Here is a 6650-nt window from a genome sequence, read left to right on the forward strand (position 1 = left end):
TCGTGTAGCTTTGCGCGAAATTCAAAACAAACAAACAAACAAACCAAGGGGAAACATGGTCATACCTGTAATTTTGTCCTCATTTATTTATGGTGTTTGTCATCTTCTTTATTTCTATCTTTATCAAGGTTCCAGGATATCCATCGTCAATGATGGATGTAACAATGTGTTTTTCTTCTTTATACTTAGAACGCTCTGTATTACAAATCTTGTTCATTTTGGACAGTAAGCTGTCTGTGACGCCCATCTTTATACTGTTAGGATACTTTAAGCTATTGAGGTATTTAATCGTATCTATATGTTTCTTGCTGACTCCTGGGGAGTACGAGTTATGTGTCTTAGTAACCATTACGTCTATACGAATGGTAGCTTAATATCAATTTCTTTTGTAAGTTATATCGCCGAATGTTGTTTGTTCAAGTGCTTCACGAATTCTGGATTCTCACATTTTAAGCTCACTTTGTAGAGACCATAAAAATAAACACGATAACCTTACAGAAGACATTGATTAGTTCGATGTATCCAACCTATTCAACTAACTTTTGTAACTTCTTTTGTAAGTTATATCGCCGAATGTTGTTTGTTCAAGTGCTTCACGAATTCTGGATTCTCACATTTTAAGCTCACTTTGTAGAGACCATAAAAATAAACACGATAACCTCACAGAAAACATTGATTAGTTTGATGTATCCAACCAATTCAACTAACGTACCAAACCTTGCAGTTCTATAGATACTCTACAGATGGCTTGAAATTGATGAAGTTTCAAAGAAAAGAAAAATGACAGTCTCCTCCACGATAATAGAAATCTCAACTTTTTATATCAACACAAGTTATTTCTAATATAAATATAAGTTCCATCAACAACAAGTTTCTGTCAACTGTACTCAGTAACTCCTATATTGAATATTAACAAGATGTTGTTGTTTGAAGTTAAACACAAAGTTACAAAATGGGCTATCTGTGCTCTGCCTATCACTGGTATCGAAACCCGATTTCTAGCGTTGTAAGTCCGCAGACATACCGCTGTGCCACTGGGGAGGATATTAACAAGATACCATCCTTCAAAAAGCCGTTCTAAGACTCTGGATTTAGTTCACATGAGTTGACAATACATTTATAATATGGTAACAAATTACAGATAAGGTTCCAAAATACGTGAAACATTTAAGAAGCAACATCTGCGATAAAAAAAACAATAAAAAATATTACAAGCTTCCGTTCCTATACTTGATGATTAACAAAACACATGACTCATATACCACATTTACATTATTTTTTATTTTTTCATTACCAAACGTTTTATTTCTACTATTTATTTTTGTTTTTGTCTAATTCTTCTAATCTTTACCCATAGTTTTTCTTTAGCTTACGCTATTGGCAGTCCATTTTATATTTCATATTACTTTAAAAAATCTTTTTTAAACCTTTTCTCTAGCTCCCTCGGCCCCATATATTTTCACACACTGCTGTTTCTTGTTTTATGACTGTTTTCTTGTAGTTACAGGAAATCAGTCACAACTGAAGGCTAATTAAAGCCCCATCTTGATGGGCAGCAAATTACGTCATTGAAATGTGAAGATTAGTGAAGTGTTCACACTTTACTCTTGAAGAAGAAAGTTCTATTTCCCAAAAGCAATCGGGTCTTGTGTTTGTGATATATCTATTTTTCAATCCTATGTGGATTCTGAGACTGTTCACTGTTAGAAAATTGTAAGAAGGAATTACTTGGAAGATCCTTCCCTCGAAAGCATAACCAACATACGAACGAGTCAACAAATACACTGTTTGCTTGTTGAACTTCGCGCAACGCAACCTTCTCTAACAGTGTCAAAATATAGGGCCACTCTTATCAGACCGTCACTCTTATAATGCACTCATGTCCGAAATATGCAGAACGTGATTTTTTGTTGTTGCGGTAACAGGATGCAAACCATGGACCCTCAGCTCAGCAGTTAGGTACACAAACCACTACCTAGCATACTCAGTGGTGACATAATATGTATAGTACTGTAGATGCGTTCTTAAGTCCTGTCTAATACAATATGTAGGTCTGGTAGGTAGGGCACTCGACTCGCAATCTGCGGGTCACGGGTTCGAATCCCTTTACCAAACATGCTCGCCCTGTCATACATTGGTGCGTTATAATGTGACGGACAATCCCACTATTCGTTGCTAAAAGAGTAGCCCAAGAGTTGGCGGTGGGTGGTGTTGACCAGCTACCTCCCCTTTAGTCTATAACTTCAAAATTAGGGATGGCTAGTGCATATAACCCTCGAGTAGCTGTGCGCGAAATTCAACAAACAAACAAACAAATAATGCAATCCTGGTGCTGATATTTTTATTCAAGTTCATTTAACAATAAGATGGAAAAACTGTCGAGCAATTTGACACCAAAGTACAAGTTCAAAAATAACAAATGGTAACACCGTGGAGTGTATGTGGCTCTAACTTACGCCAAAAACTCAAGACTTGGTATTTATGAGATTTTCGTCTACGTTAAATATACTTAGACCCATCATTTACACACATATGTATAAGAGATTTTTTATTTTTGTTCTTTTTAATGTTCTCTGTCATGCTTCCTGAGTTTATGAGTCTTTCAAAGATTTCTCGGGAATTACACACGCGTTCTTGCTTTTCTTTTGCTTTCGTTTACTAATAAAACTGTCCACATTCACTAATTTAATTTTCGATTGAACAACTGATTCATCAAATCTCACACCCGCTCCAATAATGGTTGTTTGGTGTTCATAATGGGTGGGATTTTCACGTAATGGTATTACTTTACGCTAAAATATTTGCATAAACATGGTGGATTTTTCTGTCTCGTTGTGTAATGAACTCTTTGAAATGTGCCATGTCTGAGCTCGCAACACCATCATCCGAACACAGTAAACATATGGTCATATTAGCGGCCATCTTGGGTTAGGGATAAGAGCTGAATCAATGATGTCACACATTGGCTGAATTCAAAGGAGGTCGCCATTCAGGGTTAAAAATAATCTAATAATCCTACACTTATTAGGTTAGGCAATTTTTGAGTTAAATCTACAAATATATTAATTTTAACAGGTATAATAGGACTTTTATGACTATCGATGTCATATTATTTCATAAAGATTTTCTCGCGTATGGTTGGTTCCAATTAGATTGAGAATCAAATATCTGAAAAAAAGTATCCACTTAAAAATATATGCTATTGCAGGTCGCGGTTCAAATAAGGATCAAACGTCAAAGGTAATAGTGACATATGTCGTGACTTGTACCACGAGAATTCAGCAATATATCGCGTCCCCCGGTAGGACATCGGTATGTATTCGAATTTACAACACTAAAATTAGGGGTTGGATTCCCCTCGGTGGACACAGCTGATAGCCTGATGTGCTTTTGCTCTAACAAAACACACATGTTTCCCTATTGCTCTAAGAACTCGAACTTATCAGGAGAAAAACTGAAGCGTGAAATACACAGAGTAAGTTATTCGTTGTAAGTAATTTTGCAACGCCAAGTTGCTACATAGAAGGAACACTGTGTTGTGAAACAAATCGTTACCTCATCAGTATGGTCAGTAAGATTTTATCATGCACTAGTAATTTTCTTCCAACATATAGTTTTCTTGGGGGAATGTTTAGTATAAGATACTGTTAAAGAAGCAGACCCAGGAGATGCATAGTGTAATCAATAGTTAAATTCCTCCAAATGACACAGCGGTATGTTTGCGGACTTACACCGCTAGAAACTGGGTTTCGATACCTGTGAGCACAGATAGCCCATTGTGTAGCTTTGTGTTAAACTTCAAACAACAACAACAATAGTTAAACTGGAGACAATCGTTGTCTCTGAAATGGGAGTGGTGATTGATTGTATTTTTTTTAGAACTTAGGAGTAAAGCTACATTAAAGCTACCTGTGCACAGCCGTCCCCAATTTTGAATCGATAAGCTAGAGGGAAGAAAGCTAGCCAACAGTAACACAAGACCAAGGAACCCTTGGTTTCACAGTCTGGGCACATTCACCACTAGGCTCCGTCTCAAACCAGTTTCTTAATAGATGATTTATTGATTGACTTATTAGTAAATTTTAGTAACTGTAAATAGGTTGAAGTCATTTGCAAGAACACGCCACTGGGGGTGGGGGGATGGGGGGTGCTGAAAATGTTTTCTGTTGTTTCGGTGATAAACAATAGGAAGTTTCTGGTCTACGGAGTAGTTGCAGAGGTAATCTAAGAACATTTTATAATACAATAATAGCAACCGATGATAACTTTTTTATAATATTATCATACAAGCACGTTCCTTACACGTCATATGTAATTTGATGGGTTGGATATAATTCATAATTATGTCTTCATAGTATTCTATGTCTCATTTGAAAAGGACAGTTCTTGAAACCGTATTTAAATCCTCATCATACCTTTACATAATCGGCTTGTGTAATTATTTACTTCCGTTATCAAAGTTATATGAAATTAAAGAAGTTTGTAATAGCAATATGTCAACCACTCAATATCTACTATCCAGTGCCGACGAGGCCTTTCTCACAATACCAGGACTCTTCATTGTTAGCCGTTGATAGTTTTGTAATACGCTAGCATATCATATGTTTCCTATCGGCTTTAGTGATATAGAAATTAAAAATTTTCGGCTATTTAGTTTCCGTGTGTAATGGTAGCAGCATGTGGTTCAGAAAATCAAGATTATCTTGTTCTAGTTGCTTCTCTGTTCTCTATGGTAAGTGATGTATTTTCTGCCTAAGAGGATATTGCAATATTATGTGGCATTCTGGTTAAAAAGATTGGCAATGTAATATCCTTTGCTGGGAAATTATGGCGTTCAGTAAATTTTAAAGCTGCCCAATGCTGTGAGAGAATAAATGTCACGAGGTGATGCTGTCTATTGGACAAGATAAGCGAGTTAACCTGTGCTGTCATGTGCAGGTATATCATACGTTTTCTTCCTGCTTTAGACACAAATACATTTTGCAATTTTGAATTTATTTTGTTTATGTACAGCTTTACCATAAACAGGTGGTTCAGAAAGTCACTGAGATTGCCTTGTTCTAGTTGCTCTCTATACCAGATAATCTTTGTTCTGCCTGAAAGGGTATTGCAGTAACATATAATATCCGGGTTCAATGAATTAGCGATTGTAATATCCTTTGCAAGCCGAATTTACAATGTCTGAATGTTAAATCTGACCAATGCTGTAAGAGTACAAAACCCACAAGGTGATGCTGTTGACTGGAGAAAGAAATAAAGTTTACCTGTTGAATTCAAGCTTACTTTCTTGTTTCAGTTCTACTTGGTTCCCATTACTACTAGTTCGGCAGAGAGTCATCTTGAGGGTCAAAAAGCTGACGAACTATTATTGGGTTTAAGTTAAGATTATTTGTACTCTCCTTCAAAAGTTATTAAACAGATTGTTTTCAGTGATGGTGGCAGGTGCGAGAAAATGTGGTAAGCATAGGCTTAACTTGCTGCTGCAGTTTAAGTTAATCCAAATCTACAAATAAATCTCATTATAAGCTGTTTATTTTTCTTTAAAATATTACTTTGCTTCGATGGAACTATAAGCAAAATAGATAGACAAGTAAGTCTGAAAACTTTAATGGACTGCAACTGCCTGTTGAATGAAAAGGGAACGACCTTTCGGATTCTACTCTGAGGCCTTGAACCTTGTACAATGAATTTTTATTTCATTTTAGTCTATTATCTATAGTTTAATTAATTAAAGGTATAAAGTTAAAAATAATTAAAATTTTAAGTTATAATTTTTTGTGTATATGTTAAACAAGAAAACTATATTTTTGCTTCCTAATATCAACTGATACACAACTGCAACCTTATTCTCTCTTATTATTTTTTCAGAATGATTTTAAAATGATAACAGGAGTTACTTTCAATTACATTCTAATGCCCACATTGAGCAAAATTGACAATAACCAACCATGACTTGCAATGGAACTTGTAGTGAATGAATTAGAAACTCCAGTCAAATGTTTGGACATTCTTTTTATCGCTGCCATGGGTGACTTTAATGTTCCTTGGGAAACAATACAAAATATTATAAAACCTTGAAAGATTCTTTCACAATAAACTAGTCTTTCTTCTGTATATTAATGCATTCCCTATTAAACCTTATCACCAAGAAAAAGTAAAAATAGGGTATTTCTAGTGAGCATTAAATTTTAGTCGAAGTAGGTACATGGTTAAATAGATTCTTGTATATTATATTATTCAACGTTTCACTATCACAACTTTTTGTTATGAAACGTAGCGTTATAATTTCTCCCCCAAAAGAAAAAATTACTTTAAAGTCAATTTTCACAGGTTTCGTTGCCCCAGCTATTTATGATCGCAGACGGAACCGTCACAATGATACTGCTGTACCGAATGAAACTTATTTACTAATTCAAAAAATTAAATGCTAACTGATTCTTATGTGACCTTGTTTTCTGCATTATATATATTGCAACATTGTTCTCCTTGTCTTTTAGTTTTACCTCAGTTATCTAATTAATTCGTGATTACTGTCCATAAGGAAAAGAACGAGAAGAGAGTGAACACTAATTATATGCTGTAACGAATTTGTTATTATATATATTTATTTTAATATCAACGTTTGTTTGAATTAAATTTATATTTAGAAA

Source organism: Limulus polyphemus, unplaced genomic scaffold, assembly GCF_000517525.1.
Source record: "Limulus polyphemus unplaced genomic scaffold, Limulus_polyphemus-2.1.2 Scaffold241, whole genome shotgun sequence".
NCBI classification, from domain to species: domain Eukaryota; kingdom Metazoa; phylum Arthropoda; class Merostomata; order Xiphosura; family Limulidae; genus Limulus; species Limulus polyphemus.